The sequence below is a fragment of the Pteropus vampyrus genome, unplaced genomic scaffold (genome assembly GCF_000151845.1).
Source record: "Pteropus vampyrus isolate Shadow unplaced genomic scaffold, Pvam_2.0 Scaffold201, whole genome shotgun sequence".
Lineage (NCBI taxonomy): Eukaryota > Metazoa > Chordata > Mammalia > Chiroptera > Pteropodidae > Pteropus > Pteropus vampyrus.
This window is the reverse complement of record NW_011888982.1, coordinates 1150960-1171452: the sequence shown is the minus strand read 5'-3', so window position 1 is coordinate 1171452 and position 20493 is coordinate 1150960. Positions and strand designations below refer to the sequence as shown.

At 30.8% G+C, this 20493-nt stretch overlaps 1 pseudogene; it reads left to right on the top strand.

The window, feature by feature from the left end:
• The first annotated feature begins 19400 nt into the window (after positions 1–19400).
• LOC111746786 lies at positions 19401–19519 on the top strand (annotated as a pseudogene).
• Positions 19520–20493: the final 974 nt, after the last annotated feature.

Genomic DNA, 20493 nt, shown 5'->3' with positions numbered 1-20493 from the left:
CCCTGAAACTTTGGCTTTCCCAACTATCCACCCTACGCACGTCACATTCATTTGTGTCCTAGGTGAGTTGAGTGCTCCTTGCTGAGCAGCACCAAGATTCACACTAATGACAGCTAAACTCAGTTTCTGGTATGGCACAGCATCTGTGGATTGCTTGCTAAATCTTAACAGGTAGCCTTGGAGGGACACAGCTGGGGCTAAAGTTGACCTGCAACTGAACCCCTCTCAGGACTGTGCCACTGGACACATACTTCACAAAGTCATGCTAATAAGACTGGAAGACTTAGGAGTCTGGCTTAGTACATAGAAACAGGCACAGAAAGGCAACAAAATGGGAAGACAAAGAAGCAGAAATCATATGAGAGAACAGAACAGAGATCCAGAAATAATGGAGTCAAGCAATCTAATAGATGCAGAGTTTAAAATACTGGTTATAAAGATGCTCAAAGAACTTAGGGGAAGTATAGATGAATTCAGTGAGAACTTTAACAAAGAGATTAAAAAAAAACATAAAAATGGAAATTATAAAAGGAAACCAGTCAGAAATGAAGAACACATTATCTGAGATACAGAGTATATTAGATGGAACAAACAGAGTGGATAAAGAGGATTGAACCACCAATATAGAGGATGGGAAAGTCAAGGCTCTCAATCAGACTGGCAGAAAAAAAAAAGTCAAGACTGTAATAATAATTTAAGGAGCTTATGAGACACAATTAAATGTAAAAATATCCTTGTCATAGGAGTACCTAAAGGAAAATAAGACATTGAAGAGCTATTTGAAGAAATAATGTTGGAAAACTTCCCTAACCTGAAGAAGGATAGCTCAGAGAGTCCCAAGAAAGAAGACCCAAAGGGGCCCACACCAAGTCACATCATAATTAAAATGCTAAAGTTTGCATACAAAGAGAGAATCTTAAAAGCAAGAGAAAAGCAGTTAGTTATCTATAAGGGAGCATCCATAAGACTGCCAGCTGATTTCTCACAAGAAACCAAGCAGGACAGAGGGCCTGGCACAAAATAGTAATCGTGATGAAAACCCAGGATCTACAACCAAGAATTCTTTATCCAACAAAGCTCTCATTCAGAGTTGAAGGACAGATCAAGTGCTTCCCAGACAAAAATAAGCTAAAAGAATTTATCAACATCAAGCCAGTGTTATAGGAAATGTTGGGGGTACTTCTTTACAAAGAAAAATACATATATCAAAAACAGGAATTAAGAATGGTAATAACTACATTCCTATCAACAAGTAACTCAAATAGAACAGAATTAAGTTCTTCAACCGAAAGATAGAGCGATTGAATGGATAAGAAAACAAGACCCCTACATATGTTGCCTATAAGAGACTCATTTCCGATTAAAAGAATCACACAGACTAAAAGAAAGGGTAAGGAAAAAGATATTGCCTTGATGAACTTAGAGGGTATTGCACTAAATTAAATAAATCAGAGAAAGACACATATCGCATGAATTCACATACATTTGGAATCTAAAGAACAAAATAAACAACAATAACAAAAAATGGAAATATACTCATAGATGCAGAGAATATTTTGAAGGCTACCGATGGAAGGGGTGTTGGGAGTGACGGCGAAAAATCGTAAAGGGATTAAGAAGTACAAATGGGTAGTTACAAAATAGATATGGAGATATAAAGTGTAGCATAAGGAAAATAGTTAATAATGTTGTAATAAATATGTAAGAGGGAAGAGGGGTACTAGATTTAATTGAGTGATCACTTTGTGAGTTATACAGATCTTTAATCACTATGCTATACAACTGAAAATATATTATTGTATTCCAGCTATAATTGAAAAAACTCATTGAATGGTATATTGTAAATACAAAAAACTAATTGTTTTTTATAGTTCAATAAAGTCGGGGGGAAAATGAATAAATGAATATTTTGGAAAAATGAGATGCTTCCATTGAATGGTCATGGGAGGCCTTTTAGAGGAGGTATCATTTGAACTGAAACTCAAACATCATAGAGAAGGAATCAGCCTTGGGGAGCTCTGGGAGCAAAGTGTTTAATGAAGACAGAGCAAGTGTAAAGACCCGGGTAGGGAGAAGAGCCAGCATGAGCCACTACACAGTAGTCTAGTTTTGGGTTTAGGAGAGGAATAATTTTGGTCACATTAAAGAAGTATCCATCTAGTGTTCTTATTTTAGTGAGAGTTTTTCATCAAGAAGTGATATTGCATTTTTATCAAATTCTTTTATAGAATCTATAGAGATGATCACACACATGAATTTTCCTCCAAGATGTATTAATATGTCAAGTTGTATTAGTAGACTTTCAATTATTAAACCAAACCTGCATTCCTAGAAGAAAAAAAATAAGAAACTCTATGAACAACTTTATGCTCATGAATTCAACATCTTAGAAGAACTGGACCAATTCCTTGACAAAGACACAATACCAAACTTAACCTAGATGAAACAGGTAATCTGAATAGTTCTATTGCCAGCAAATGATTCAATTAATAATTAAAATTTTCTCCCATTATAAATTTATTAGTCCAAATGTTATCATGGGAGAATTCTACCAAACATTTTAAGAAGAATTAACACTAATTTTACACAATCTTTTTGAGATAACTGAGGAAAAAGAAAAAAAAAAAAACACTTCTCATTTCATCTATGAGCACATTATTATGCTGATACCAACACCAGACGAAGATCACAAGAAGAGATAGTTGTAGATCAATATATCAAATGGACATAGATATAAAAGTTCTCAGAAAATATTAGCAAGACTAACCTAGCAATGTATTAAAATAATTACACACCATGGCCAAGTGGGATTTATCTTTGATATGAAAAACTGATTCATCATTTTTTTAGTCAAACGATATAATCTAGCATGTCAATTAACTAAAGATGAAAGATTATATTATTATATCAGTTGATGAAGTCAAAGCATTTGACAAAATCCAACATCCATTCATGATCTCAGCAATTTAATAGAGGAGAATTACCTCAATTTGATAAAATACATCTATAAAAAGCCTGCAGCTGACATGATACTTTGTAGTGTAAGACTGAATATTTTTCCCCTAAAAGTGAGAACAAGGCAAGGCTTTCTACTCTCGCCGGTACTTTACAACATAACACTGAAAGATATAGGCACTTCTACAGAGAACAAAAATGAGTAAAAATTTTAAAAAGGCATAAATATTGGGGAAAAAAGTAAAACTGACTATTTGAGATAACATGATTATATACATAGAATCTCAAGGAATCGGCAAAAACAGGCACTGCTAGAACTTCAGCAGGTCACATAATAGAATATCTACACATAAAAATAATCACATTTCTAAATACCAGAAATAAGCAGGAAGAAACCAAATTAAAGAAATATCATTTACAATTGCTCTGATGAAATAAAATATTTAAGTATACTCAACGAAATGCTTAAAAAAATGCTTAACCACAAATACATAATATTTGTGTGCTGTAAAATATAAAATGTTGACAAAATAATTCTAAAACCTGAATTAATTCCCTTCCCTAGATTATTTTTTCTAGAATTCAGGACTATGTATTTAAGTATGTGTATCCATGTGCCTGTATATCTACTTCTTTTTGTGCCCAAACTTATATGTTCAAAATAGAATTTATGATTATTTCCAAACTTATCTTTCATTGTTCTTAGTGACACAAAAAATGGTGGCAGCGTTCAAACCTTGTTTCATATTTAAGCCTGAGAATATTTTTACATTTTGATTTCTGTGACAAGATGTCCAATTACTAGGCTTTGTCAATTCTAAAATTCTCAAATCTGACTACTTTGTACCATATGTACAAATCCCAACTTCACCGAATAGTCTACTACCTAGTTTTCAGACATCTAATTCTTTCTACTCAATGGCATTTATATACCACTCAGAATGATCACTACAACAAGTAAAATAAATCATGTCATTCTTCAGCTTATAATACATATCATGCAATGATTTCCATTGCCAGGCTTCTTATTGTGATCAAAAATATCTTTCTTGATACACTTTAGTTTCATCTTGAAAAATCTCTTGCAACCACTCACTCATAATTTTTCTCAGAATAATCTAGCCACAAGTGTTTCTTTAATTTCTTAATTTTGAAATTTTTTCTTCAATATACCCTTATTTATATGATACCTTCCTTCTTCACCTCCTTCCTTTTATTGAATAACCTCAATTTTCCTTCAGGTTCCATATATCAAATATATTTCTTCAGACTTTCTTTATTACTAAACCAGTTAAGATTACTACTAATTAATTACACATTATGTATTACATTTATGTATTACATATTATATATATATATGTGTGTGTGTGTGTGTGTGTGTGTGTATAATAACAACTATTTCACAGTGCTCAGGACAATCACACGTTTTTATATATGTATCAATGTCCATTTATTTTATGTAGTTCAATCTTCTTTGGTTGGACTATGCACTATAATTCCAATAGGAATAGGGATACTTTTGAATATCTTCAAACTCTATGTTACTCAAAAACCATGTAATGAACAGAGTAATGACTGCATGATTATTTAAAACATGGTATGGTATATCAATTCTAAAATTTTACAACTCATAGTAATCAATATCATTAGTATTTTATTTATTATTATGAGCAACTGTTATATTTATAAAGATGTTTTATATATAAATATAATATATAAAATATATTAAAAACTCATACAAATCAATGACAAAATAACAAACAATCTGATTTAAAAATATGCAGAGGCCATGAACAGACACTTCTCTCAAGAAGACATACAAATGGACAACAGACACATGGAAAGATGCTCAACTTCACTAGCTATTAGGGAAATGCAAATTAAAACCACAATGAGATACTACTTCACACCTGTAAGAATTGCTATTATCAATAAGACAAATAATAACAAGTGTTGTGGAGGCTGTGGAAAAAAGGAACCTTCATAAACTATTGGTGGGATGTGAATTGGTACTGCTACTATGGAAGTTTCTCAAAAAACAGTATGGAAGTTTCTCAAAAATTAAGAATAGAATTACCATATGACCCAGCAATCCCTCTTCTGGGTATCTACCCCCCAAATTTGAAAACCTTTATTCATAAAGATATATGCGCCACGATATTCACTGCAGCATTACTCACAGTGGCCAACACATAGAAACAAACTAAGTGCCCTTCAATAGATGACCAGATAAAGATGCGGTACATATATACAATGAAATACTACTAAGCCATAAGAAAAAATGAATACTGCCATTTGCAACGACAAGGATGGATCTTGAGAAAATCATGCTAAGTGAAATGAGAGACAGAAAAAGTTGAGAAACATATGATTTCAGTCATATGCGGGATACAAAACCGAAAGCAATAGTTTAGTGGTCACCAGAAGCAAAGGGGCTTGGGGGTAGATAAAGATAAAGGGAGTTAAATATATGGTGACTGAAGATTTGACTTTGGGTGGTGAACACAGAATGCAATATACAGATGATATATTATTGGCTTGTACACTTAAAACCCATAAAATTTTATTAATCAATGTCATCCCAATAAAAATAATTATATATATATTTAATTTTATATAAAGGTATGTAATGTGAAGAATTAACTCATGTCATTTAAGTACATTAGATAAACATAAAACTTAATTTTTATTAATTAATAATTATTTTTTTACTTAAGGCTTACCTAGGTTTATCACAATTAAATCATTTTGCACAGCCAAAGTAATCTGATATATCCTTTTTACTACTCATTTTAACATGCTCATTTATGTGTACATTTCATTTAGCAAAAATTTGACAGTGTACTGCAATGACTGGAGCACAGTAGTAGCCAAAAAACTTACTTCCCCTGCTCTGTCACTTTCTATTCTTGTGATCTAAGGCCAATGTAACTTTCCTTATCTGTAAAACTACCTTACAGGATTATAAAAAGAAAGGAAATAATGGGTTAAAATAGGATGCAGACCATACTAACAGGAAAATATTTATTATTAGTGTAAATTTTACTATTGTTTGTAGAGTTCACCATTGTAGTTATATGAAGGAAAATGATTATAGATGTGAACTTTTAACAGAGGAGTTTGCATACTTTAAAAAAATAAATGTATGTGAATTATCCATGGACCTATATTCTAAGAATGCTAAGCTCAACTATACGTCTAGGAGAGAAAATACTGGTGAGTTCACTCCATTTAGTAATTTTATTCAAGTATTGATAATGATGATCACATATATCATGATATATTCATGCAGTAAGAGACCAATTTTCTATCAGCTGTAAAAAGGAAACAATTATACTATGTATATATAAAAATAATATTAGTGATATACTAAGAAATACATCAATTTTGTATTACATTTACATTGCAACCATTCTTTATTTTCTATCATATTTCTGAATTAATCTTTTATAGAACCATTGGTGCCACTTAATGGCACCTGGAACACCACATATAAACGATGGCTATCAAGCTGTGGTGCATCTCAGGATCACCTCAGGAGCTTGGAAAAAATAAACACCAAGGTTCCATTCTACTCCTACAAGCTTGAGTCTCTGTGTTCTTATCCACTCCCCAGGAGATATTAATACACATAAATGTTTGAGAACCCTATAAAATGACAGTAAGTGAAGTAGAGAGCTCTATAAAATTTTCTAAAAAGTTCTCTCTCTTTCTCTCTCTATTACGTTTATACAATTACTAATGATTTTCTCTTCATAATCCTTTCTCTCTCTTGGTACATTCTAAAGATTTATATTCATTGACGTTTCTAAATTTCCAGATGTTTATCATCTTATAGTTTAATATCCAAATACTTGACGACATCAGGCATTGCAAAGACAGACTTGCCGGGGCATGCATACTTTATCCCAGTGTTTTTTGTGGTTTTAAAGTCTCAGCGGTCTCTTGGCTTGATAATTATTTACAGAGGTTCAGCTTGAAAGATTCCCTGGTAGATAAAGAAGAACAAATTCAAATAGATAAACAGATATATTTTTCTCTGCAAGAAGTACAGGATTGTTTTGTCTTTTAAAAGAAGATAGTACTCATGTTAATAAAATGAAAATACATACCTAATATCAAGTAAGTATAATATGTGATGTCTTGCTACTATATAATTATCTGAACAAATACAGAAGGTCTAAGTAGGTTCTGACTTTGCCAAATACACTGTCTGTTTCTCCCCTCCACTGGTAATCACAAGGGAAAATATGAATACCTAGAGGTATCAAATAATTGTTTTAGTTCTTCCTGAATTTCATCTACTGAAAGAAATTGACATTCAAGAGAGGTAATGAGAATTTGCTGTACAACACAAAATCTCATATGAAAGATTCAATAGAGATTATAAATTAAAAGTACATGTTCTTACATTCATGGAGCTAAAATATTTAAAACAATTAGAAATATAGAAAATAAAAGGTTATGCCAAAAATAACTTTACATTTGATAAATTTGAAATTATGAAATTAGAAATTAGATCATTTTAAAATTCTGAACACATAATTAATATATATATATTGACAATATTAAAATATTCATATGATTTAAATATAACATGTAAAATAATATGACTGTTAAAAATTATTATACCACTTTTTATATTATATTAACATTATAAAGATTCATAAGTTGTGAATGATGGATCTGACCAACATATGACAAATCAAAGAGATCAGGGCTAAATATTTTCTCAAAATATGAAAAAAGATGGTTTAATTGCGCTCTTCTTGCACTTCAAAAGTTGGCAGGCCCAAGCCTGCATAGATGGACATGGTTGTGTGAGGAACAGTGTTCATGGACAGCAATGTTAAAGTTTGTACAGGAAACTCCCTGGAAGGGCAATGGGGCTCCAAGTGAGGGAAAGGTGGCACCAGAGGAATATAATTCACAGGGAAGGCAGTGTGAGGGATCTAGCAAGAGACCTCAGGGGGGAAAAAAAAAAAAAAAGAAAGAAAGAAAGGAACAGAGCCATTCTTGTACCCATAAGAGAAAGAATAGTCTGACTCATTATCCAAAGTCAGTCATTCATTTTGGATAAAGGTGCATGTGAATGAGAAAATAAGCAATAATGCTCGCTTCTGGAATCATGTGTTTCCACCCACAGCTCCACGTGGAGCTGTACCTTAAATAGTCCTACAATAGGACTTTTATTAATTAAAAGTGAGCAGAAAAGTAATTTAGGTCACTGCCTAAAGCAGGTTAAAGACAAAATTAAAATTAATTTATAATTACATTTCTCAAGTTGTGCTTGTTGGATATAACACATACAGTATGCTTTAATGATTAGCTAACTCAGTGATTGTAGTAAAAGTACTTAATAATTTAATATGAGATGTTTTATGTTACATAGAAAATTATAACTATCATGTGATCTTGTAATACAAATGAAATCTAGATAAACATAGGCATTTTAAAAAACAAGAGTGTGTACATGGGTTTCTAACCTGGTTTTGTCATCTCTAAGCTAAGGAGTACAAGGTCTGATAAGTTGCCTTCTTGAGAAAGCAAACAGCTGTATTCTATTTCCTCTGAACTGCATATATGAGAGAGAGAAAAGTATTAATTGAGATATAGTCTATAGTAAAATTCAGAGATCTTAGGTGTGCAGTTCAACCACAAGCAGTTTTGACAAATTCAAGTATAAAATAAAATAATGTGATCTCTTTTGTGTACCCTCACTGGTTTTGTCCCCACATTGTTCAGTTTTTGGATTTGTTGCTTTCCTCATTAATTTCTTCCAGAAAGTTCATTTTATTTGCATGCAACTGCTAAAAATGACTTAATTAGCAAATAGGTATCATCATATTACATCTGCTAAAAATGACTTAATTAGTAAATAGGTATCATCATATTACATCATGACAGTATTTACTTGTTAACATGGGTGTAGGTATTGAATAGGGCCAACTCGTCTATTTCTCTGTCTCTATGTCTAGAATGTTAGTGGTCTATGTCATATTGAAATCTCACTCTTTTATAACAGGAAATATTTCCTGATTAGAATTAGGAGTAAAAACAAAGTTCCCTTCCATTAGACAAAATATCAATGTTACAACAAATTCTATGTGGTAGAAACTGTAAATATAAGCTGGATTTGCTTTATTTTGCTTTATATTTTATTGAATAAATTTGACATGTAACATATCGTAAGTTTAAGGTGTACGGTATGTTACTTTGCTACACTTATGTATTGTAACATATTTGCCATTGTAGTGATAGTAATCACATTACATAATTAAAGTGCAATATTATTTTTTAGATTCATTATACTCTGCCTTAGATCTCTATGGCTTATTTACTACTACTCATAATGAGATTGTACCCTTAAACACCAACAGTTTTATTTGCCCTGCTCCCATCTCCTGACAACCACCATTTTGCTCTGTTTTTATTGGTGTGACTTTTTTTAAGATGCCACATGTAAGTGGTATTATACAATACTTGTCTTCTGTACAGCAAAATAAACAATTAACAAAGTAAAAATGCAACCTACAGAAAGGAGATAATTTTTGCAAATTATATATTGGATAAGGGGAGGTGGTGTGCCTGCCAAGTTGATTTCTCAGGTTTTTCTTCTCTCAGACAAGAAAAAGAAGACCATGTATGAAAATTAACCATGGCCCATCCTGATGATAGGCCTCTTCCTTCCAATTAGAATCCTATTTTATCTTAAAACTCTAGTTACCTGCCATTGTACAGTGCTTTCAGACATCTCTCCCCTTTTTCTCCTCTTTGTATAAAGGCAATTTGCTTAGAAAAATCTGTCTCTTTGAAATCATTTCACTAAGCCAATACATAGGAACAAATTTTATACATGGTATTTTTCTTCATTGCACACACACACACTATTTATTATCTAATTTTGTTATCACCTATCAGCTATCTATCATCTAATGAAATGAGCCTGTATTTACTCATTACCAATTGAAGAAAAAGCATACTATCAACTACCTATGCCTCCTCTATGTCAAGACTCAATCTTTCCTCAGCAGTATCCCATCTTGATTTTGTATTTATCATCTACTTGCCTTTTTAATAAAATATTTCAGTCATACATGTATGTATTCTAAAGCATATATTATTCAGTTTAGCTTATTCTTGAGTATTATAAAAATAGTGACATATTTGTAGTTTTGTCATAATGTAGTTTTCTGTAGCTTTCTTTTTTGTTTAAATATGTTTAAGATTTATCTGTGTGCTTTTTTTGTACTTTATTTACTTTTACTCTCTGTAATGTTTTCTTCTCTGTATCATTCTATTTTGTAACAATATCACAAATTATATATACATTGGAGTAGCAATTAATGTTTGAGTTTTTCTCCATTCTTCGTGTTTGTGAATAATACTAAGAACATTTTTGTGTATGCTTTACAGTGGGCCAAATTACTTTCTAACACTCCTACCATACTTGCCAATATAGTAGTCCTAAAATAATATCTTACTCTATTCATAATTTCACTTCCCTCAATAAAATTAAGGTTAATGATTACTTTTATATGTTTGCATGATGATATTATTACTTTTGTTGAAATATGTTAACTCACATATTTTACTCATTTTTAAAGTATTTTTTGTGCTTTTTAAGGAATTTTTATATATTCTGAATATCAACTAATCATAATATTTTGAGAAAATATTTAGTCCTGATCTCTTTGATTTGAGTGGGTTGGCCAGACACTAGTCGACTACATCCCCAATCTGCAGAGCTAACTGCTAATTGTCTCATAGAAACTCCTCTTTCTAGACTTAAAGTGAGAAAAATAGAATCCTCATCCTTCCTCTGGTGTGGAGGAGCGAAGACATCGATATAGAATATCTCTTTCTCCAGAAAAATGCTTTCAAAAAACAAACCTTCAGATTTTGTTCTTTACCACTTCATATCTTCTTTTCAGACTTTACAGCCCTTGAAATAGTTCTTATTCAATTACCTCGAAATTTCTACATAGTGATCTTAAACCTCTATTTGCATTTTAACATTCTTTTGAATGCGATACTTGTCTTAATTTTTCATTAATGTCCTCTTATAATGCATTCCTATTAAGAAATTTCCCTGAAAAAGGAAACTAGATTGATTCTAGTATGTTCTCACTTTTAATTTCAAAGTGATTATCATTTTATAGCAAAAAAAAGGAACCTTTTCTTTATAATTTTTCTTAGAATCGAGAACCCTTCATATGTGTGCAAGACTATCAGGCTCAAGTTCTAACAATTTAGGTATTAGAAACAACTTTATAATTCAGTTTTTTTCTATGTCTTATGATTTTTATTAGTTTATAATGGATTGAGCCATTAATTTTCAAAAATATTTTCCAGAAAAATTTATATAGCTAATTATAAAATACTCTAAGGCTAGTTTTGTCTCCTAAGTGTAGTGATCACAAAGAAACATATTTTTCTGATCTTTCATCGGGTCTATTTATTTTTCCATTGGTTTATCCCATATTCAAACCATTTTTCTACCTCTGTGTTTTTCTACTCTATGAAGCATAACAGAAACTAGAAGTGAGAACCTGGAGCTATAAATATGGATCTATACCTTGTGATTAGAATTTTATATTTATGAAATCTGTTGCAGCTAACTTGGTGGGAGTAGATTGCATATGTGGGCTGTGCAGTGTAACAATCTGGTCTTTACTTCAAGTAAGAGACACAGAGTGGTTCTTAAGTAGTCCCTTCATCACACAGTTATTGACAACAAAGTGTCAGTGTTAAAAACAAAGTGTTAAAATTCTTATTTTTTTAAAATTGAAATCTAAACCCTAAGATTGCAGAAATTTACACTGTAGTAGTAGAGGAAAAAATATAAATAATTGTAGTAAAATGAGGTAAATGTTGTAATAGAGATATGAACAGAACACTATGGAAGTGAAAAAAGTAGAGGGACTCAGAGCATCGGCCACAGAGAAAGTGGTGTGTTAGTAGACTTAGGAAGGGATGGAAAAGTCATTCCATATTTATCAGAGGCCATTAACGCACTTTATTTAAAACTATAAAAACTATTTCATGTTCTTGAAAGTAATTTTGGAAATAATCAATTGATTCAATAGACACGTCTTCTTTTCATGTTATTTCTCTTGCCAGATGTAATATTCTTTAAATTACTTGTGTTTTGTATCTTTAACCAAATACAGTGTATTCTTGCATCCTAACATAGTTACTTTGTAATTTTTGATTTCTGTATTTATTTCTGAGTTCACTGAAAAACATTGGATTTGCTCTTCTTTACTCTTACTCATTAGTTATCTCTTTTTCTTGATAATTAGATATCAATACTAGCTGTTATAAACACAATCCTCTGAAACAAATTAAAAAAAAAATCTCTGTTCTGAAATAATTTCATTTAATTTAAATTAGTATAGGAAATGACCTTAAATTAGTGTCCAAAATATATTTTTCATGTATTAATGGTCAGGTTTAAATTTGAAAGTTAGGAAATAATTAGATTATGAAAAATTGATGCATAGGGATAGTTGTTTATTCATAAAAGATCTGAGACTTATCATAGCAACTATATTTCTAATAATGATCTTCTAATAACACAGTATAGATTGTTCTCCTCTAAGTTGTTAAGTGTTCTTAGAAGACAATTTGAATTCTTGTTCCAATAAGATAAATGCCAAAAATATTTAAACTTCAAGACCGTGATTTGATTCATTACATGAACTTCAGAGAACTAATAAGATTTATAGAGCATACGATTACATATAAATGAGTTGCAATATAGATAAAAGGAAGCAAGGACATCAGTTGTAGAAGATATAAATAATATGTCCTAGTAGTAAATCACCATTTCTTGCCCTTCGGTTCATTACTATAGGTCGTTATTGCATACTGTTTTAGAGCAAAATTTATGTCATGTCAACAGTCAGGCATATTCAACATTCATTCACTCATTTAGCAAATTTTATTAAGCAGTGTCCCTGGGTGATGAGAATAAAATATGAGGAGAACTGATCTACCCTTTAATAATGTTTAGTGCAGAGGTATTCAAATATTCATTTTATTAAACATTAAAATTGCTTCTAGACATTAACTATAAAGGATTCAGAAGCACACAGAAAAAGCTGACTCTTTGCTCTAGTGTAAATTAAAAGAGAAAGAATTTTAACTACTTTCTTTTGGAGATGCCTTGTAAAAAATGAAACTTGGTTACAGAAGTAATGAGTTTACAAGACTGAGAAAATTAATGGGGATACAGGTACTTCAGGTGAAAGCAAATAGATATCAATGAGGGCTCTTTTTTTTTTTTTTCCAAAAGTGAGTGATAATTCTGTACCAGTAGAAGATAGAGTTACATAATTTAGAACTTGGAAGAAAAACTAAAAATGAAATTTAAGGACATCCTACTAAGCCCCTTTCTATAATCTATACATTTTAGACAATAGAAAATTCATTAAGAATTTTAAATAAGATAATGACATGAAATCATCTCAGATTTCTCTGGTAAAAGTGTGAAAGATGAAGTAAGAGATAAAAAGTAGGGTGGAGAAGCAAGACAAGAGATAGGAAAATAAGTTAAGGTGCTGGCTTTATAATTTTATGGGATGCTTCAGACTGTATGATGGTGAGAATTGGAGTGAAGGAGCCATTTGTATTAAACATAAAATATGAATGATCCACATATATGATCTTGGATTTTGGTTGCAAATATTTATTTATATATGCTTAAGTACTTTCCATGTACCAATTCTGGTTTTAGGTTTCTTTACGGATTGTCATTACTCAGAATCACTAAGTTCTGTTTTCTGATCTAAATATTTCATTGATGTTTGGTCCCCTTTGAATTTTAGCACTCCTGATGAGGTTGATATTAACCTCACTGGCTTTGAGAACTGTGTTTTATCATGCTAGAGCACAGTAGGTTTGGGGGAGGGCTTACCCACCTGTCATTTTCCACTTGTAATCACATGTTCTGTAATGTAGATAGTCCACATTATAGAGGACTTTGGACTCCTTTTGCAACTCAGCTGTTCAAAGCAATTTACTACTTTTTAACTTTTTTATATTCTATGGAGAATAGAAGCATAAACTGAAAGTCAGTTAGTGAGTGTGGGCCCAACAAATGGAAGTGTGGACAATCATAAGAATAGAAGATGTAGGTGATCTGATTATTCCATTCTCTTCATAAACATAAACGGCAGTTTGGGAAGTCCAACTGCAGTGGTGTGCTAGGGCTGAAACCAGCTAAGGAGAGTTGATCACTTACTAAATGGTTAGTAACTTGAAAAGGATCCTTGTGGGAATATTTATACAATGGAAATCTGCAAACATTACAGATTAAGGCTTTTTTTTTTTAATAAAGAGCCAGTATACCAGCTCACTATTGTCTGTATTCATTAGCTGCTATAGTATAAATATAATAATTAAGTTATATGACAGCAGTAATATCCTTTTATTTACTTTTAAATAAATTTGGATATTTTCTATTAGTCATCAAGATAATTTTAATACCAAGACGATATGGAAACAAATTTTGATTAGTGTCTAATAGCAAGACCTCTTCTTTTTTATTAAAAAAAGTTTTGGTTAAAAACATGGCAAAACAGATATTGCAAACTGAACATATTGCATGAATAGGAAAGACCTAAGATTTATAGCTTAAGCAATTTGGAGGGCCTTCACTAAGAACAACAAAACAAAATTAAGATTACAAAAGTAAATTGAAAAGTGAGTATTTACTCAGAATAAGAAATAAATTTTAACAAATTACAAATTTTAAAAAGCTAACATAAATTTTAACAAATTACAAATTTTAATATGAATATTAAAAAGTTCAGAAAATAGGATAAGTATTTATTCATTAGTAATAAAATACCTCAAAATACAATTTTCACATCATATACTTGCATTGTTTCTTCATATGATAATGACTTGTACTACTGTTTTATATAGAGGAAATAGAAAGATAATTCAGTTTTTCTTCCAACATGGTTGATTGCAATTTCTCTTTTATTATTTACACTTGGAATGCATAAAATATGGGTTTTCAAACACTCAATACTCTCCAATTACAGAGTTCTCCCAAAGGCTATAAATGGAAGTGACTGTGAATCACATAAATATCCTATTAAGTCCAACTCTGCTTCTCTGGGTCCCCAAAACACCTGGAGCCTTTCCAGCATCACTCTACCTATGAAAAGAAGTGTGAGAGGAAAAGAGAACTGGAAAAGACAGCTGTCTGAAACAATAGCAGATAAAATAACTTATTTCTGGAAAATGTTCAGATATGTGACTGTGCATGCATATCGCTAACCCTCTAATGACCTTGAAAGGAGTCGTGTAAGTGAGACAATCTGTAGCTTGCTCTTCATTATTTTCAATAAGAGCTCTCCTCCATATAACTTGCCGATTGGTTGTTTGGCTGCCTGAAGGGGAGTTAGAAAGTTCTAAGACCATATTCTGGCACAGCTGGAAGTGTGCTGTAACTGATTAGTGATGGACATGGGACTGAAGAGTAAGGTGCATAAGCTAAGTACTTATCATTCTTTCTAGGGAAAAAAAAAACAAAAACAACTCTTCTTAATCATAAATAAAAGGTTTTCCAAGGGAAAGTGGCTAGGCTTAAAGAGGATCTAAACCTGCTCTGTCAAAGGTGGTAGCAATTAACCAAACATTGCTTTTGCGCATTCTAAATATGGCTCATCTGAATTGAGATGTGCTGTAAATACAAGAAACACATTGAATCTGAAAGACTTATGTGGCTCTCATTAGTGGCTTTCATTATATATCTATTCATCTCTGCTCTAAATAGTTACTCAATGTAGGGTTTTTACTAAATTATATTTTTTAGCCAATAGCAATTTTGAATATTGTGCTGTTTATTTGTGGAATGTAAGAATTGAAACAGAGAAGAAATATGCTGATGTATATCAGCATTATATAGATACCAGCAGATTTTTTTTAAAAGCTTAATATTCTATATTCAGTATGCAAAAGCAATCAATTATAATACAATTAAAAAACCTAATCAAAATTTGTTTCCATATCATCTTGGTATTAAAATTGTCTTATGACTAATAGAAAATATCCAAATTTATTTAAAAATAAATAAAAGGATATTACTGTTGTCGTATAACTTAATTATTATATTTATACTATAGCAGCTAATGAATTCAGCTAATGAATGATGAGCTGGTATACTGGCTCTTTATTAAAAAAAAAAAAAAAAAAGCCTTAATCTGTAATGTTTGCAGATTTCCACTGTATAAATATTCCCACAAGTATCCTTTTCAAGTTACTAACCATTTAGTAAGTGATCAATTCTACTTAGCTGGTTTCAGCCCTAGCACACCACTGCAGTTGGACTTCCCAAACTGCCATTTATGTTTATGAAGAGAATGGAATAATCAGATCACCTACATCTTCCAATAATACTTTTATTTTGAAATATGATTCACAAAAGTTGCAATCATAATATGGGACTTGGGTTATATGGCAGAGTGGATATTTAGCATTTTTTTTTAATTAAAATAGCTGTATCATTTTATTTTGCCACCAGCAAATTATGAGAGGAGAGATCTAGTGTTTTTACATTTTTGCCAGCATTTAATATTGCCACTATTGTTTTTAAAACTCTTAGTTGTTCTCACAGATATAGGTCGATAGCTGACTTTGGTCTTCATTTTCATTTTCCTAAGGGCTGGTGATGCTAATCATCTTTTTTTAATTAAATTTTTTAAATTAAATTTATTATGATGACATTGGTTTTCAAGATATTGTCATTTTTTTTAGAGAAATGCTTATATCTTTGGTCTATTTTATATTTGAATTGTTATTTTATCATTGAGTTTTGAGAATTCTTAATATATTCTAAATATTAATCTTTATTCAAATTTGTGGTTTTGAAATATCTTCTCCTAGTGTAACTTGTTTTTTCTTTCTATTAATAGTCTTCTGCAGATCAAAAATTTTTAATTTAATGGAGTTTATCAAATTTATTTTGCTTTATGTATTTATATGATTTTGGTGTTATGTCTAAGAACTCTTCACCAAGCCATAGAAACTCCATATTTTTCTCCTATATTATCTTCTAAAAGCATTATAGTTTTACAGTTTACATATAAATCTATGATTAATTTGATTTAATTTTTTATAAAGTGTGAGATTTATATCAAGGTTCCATTTATTACCTATGGATAGCCAATTACTGTAGTACCATTTGTTGAAAAGATTAACCTTTTATGAAATTTTTTTCAAAATGATTTTTCCAAAGATAAAATTGATAACCTTAAAGATAAAATTGATAAGCTGAGTCTTCTAATTCATTTATATGGTATGTCTATTTAGATAGTATTTACTTTCATCAGCATTTTGTAGTTTTTAGCATACAAATCCTATACACGTTTGGTTTGATTTATCTAAATATTTTATTTTTTGAAGTACTTGTAAATATTTAACTTGTAAATAATTGTAAATAGTTTTTATTTTTATTTTTAGTCCCTCATATTTATTTTTAGTAAGTAGAAATTTAATCAAATTTATGTTGATCATGTATTCTATGACCTTGCTGAAATCATTTATCCATTGGAATATTGATAGGGATTGCACAGAGTCTATAGATTACTTTTATAGATTACTTGGAATTTTCTACCTCAACAACATTTGCAAATAAGGACTGTTTTATTTTTATTTTTATTTTTCCTTTTGATGTAGTTACCATTTCTTTTCTTTTCTTTTCTTTTCTTTTATTGTGCTGGATAAAATTTATAGGGCTGCCTTGAATAACAATAGCGTGAGTTCCTTGAATCATTTCCCATCTTAAGGGGTAAAATGCTGTCTTTACCAATTAGTGTAATGTTAGTTGTAGGGTTTTATAAATTTTATTATTTTTTCAATATATATGACATATAACATTGTCTATATTTAAGAGTACAAAATGTTAACTTGATATTTTTATGTATTGTAATGTGATTGCCATTCTAGAAATAGTTAGCATCTCTATCACTTTACATTGTTATCATTTTTTTCAGGTGGCTAGAAACATTAAGTGCTGTATTCCTCCACTCCCTGGTAACCATCGTACTCTGTTTTTACAAGTTTGGTATTTTAGATTCCATGTATAAGTGATATGATATAGTATTTATCTTTCTGTATGACATCTTTTTTAGCATAATGTGGTCAAGGCCTTCCCATGTTGTTGCAAATGGCAGGATGTCCTTCTTTCTCAAGCCGAATAATAATATATTAAATATATATCTCAGATCTTTTTTGGGAACTTAGGTTGTTTCCATGACTTGGTTAGGCTATTGTGAATAACGCTACAGTAAACATAGGAGTGCACATTTCTCTTCAATATTCTGTTTTATATACCTTTGGGTGTATAGTCAGAAGTGGAATTGACAGATCATACGGCAGATCTATTTTTAATTTTTTTGGAGAAAACTTTGTGTTGTTTTCCGTAATAGGTAAAGCAATTTACATTCCATTTAATAGTGTACAAGAGTTCCCTTTCCTCCACATTCTCACCAATGCTTATTTCTTGTCTTCCTGATTATAGCCATTTTAACAGATGTGCAGTGATATTGTAATTTTGATTTGCATTTCCCTGATTATTAGTGATATTAGTCATCTTTTCATGTACCTCTTGGCCATTTATATGTCTTGTTTAAAAAAAAAAAATGTCTATTTAGTTCCTCTGCCCACTTTTAAAATTGAGTTGTTTCTTTGTTATTGATGTGTATGCTTTATATATTTTTGATATTAACTTCATATCCAATATATAATTTGCAAGTTATTTTCTCTCATTCTGTAGATTGTCTTTTCATTTTGTCTATTTTTTTTTTCCTATGCAGACACTTTTGAATTTGATGTAATTGCACTGGTTGTTTTGCTTTTGTTGCTGTGCTTTTTGTATCATATCTAAGAAATCATTTCCAAGACCAATGTCAAGGAACTTCTTTTTTACATTTTCTTCTAGGAGCTCTATGGTATCAGGTCTTATATTTAAGTTTTTGATCCATTTTTAACTAATTTTGTGAGTAGTACAAGAAAGGTACAATTTCATTTCTCTGCATGTGTTTATCCAGTTTTCCTAATACCAGTTTTTGAAGAGACCGTCCTTTTCCTATTGGATAGTCTTGACTCCCTTGTCAAATATTAGTTGACTCTACCTGCAGAAGTTTAATGATGGGTGCTTTATTATGTTCTATTGTCCTATGCATCTATTTTTATGTCACTACCATACTGCTTTAACTACTATAGCTTTGCAGTAAAGTCTAAATTCAAAAGTATGATCCCTCTGGCTTTGTTCTTCTTTCTTTTTATATTTTATTTTAAATTTTAAAAAGTTAGACATTTATACATCCATAAAGTGATCCCCCTGATTACTCTAGCATCTATCTGGCACTACACACAACCGTTACAATAATAATGGCTATATACCCTATGCTATATTCTAAATCCCAGTCTACGGACATGCCACCCTGAACGTGCCGGATCTCTTCTGATCCCAGAAGCTAAGCAGGGTCGGGCCTGGTTAGTACTTGGATGTGATTCCACCTAGGAATACCAGGTGCTATAGATGTTAACTAACTAACTAACTAACTAACTAACTAACAAAATAAATAAATAAATAAATAAATGAAATCCCAGTGGCTATTGTGTAACTATTAATTCGTACTTCATCTCTTAACGTGTTTTGTTCTTCTTTCTTGAGATTGCTTTGGCTAATTGAAGTTTTTTGTGGATCCATGCAAATTATAAAATTGTTCATTTTATTCCACAAAAAAAAAGTCTATTGAAATTTTAATAGAGATTGCTTAGAATTTATGATGGCTTTGGGTAATATGGACGTTTTAACTATATAAATTATTTGATCCATGAACATGAGATATTTTTTTCATTTGTTCACATCTTCTTCAGTTTATTTTAATAGTCTCGTCTTTTTTGGTACAGGTCTTTCACTTTCTAAGTTAATTTATTCCTAATTACTTTATAGATTTTGATGCTATTGCAAATATTTTTTTCAGATGTTTTTCAGATGTGTAGAAATCAAAGGGATGTCTGTGTGTTGATTTTATATCTTGAAACTTTACTGTAAAGTTTGTCGATTAGTTCCAAGAGTTTTTTGGTTGATCTTGGGATTTCCTATATTCAAAATCATGTCATCTGCAAATAATGACAATTTTACTTCTTTCTTTGAATTTGGTTGCTTTTTGTTTCTTTGTTTGGTCTAATTGCTCTAGCTAAGACTTCTGGCACTATACTGAATGAGTGGTGAAAATGGGCATCTTGTCTTCTTCCTGATCTTAAAAGAAAAGTTTTCAATTTTTCACCATTGAGTATAATGTTAGCTATAGTTTGTCATATTTGTCCTTTATTATGTTGAGGTATGTTTCTTCTATACCCAATTTGTTGAGTGTTTTTATCATGAAAATATGTTCTATTTTGTCAAGTAATTTTTCTCCATCTATTGCAATAATCATGATTTTCTTTTTATCTTTCATTCTATAATGTGATGTATTACATTTATTGATTTTTGTGTATCAAACCATTCTT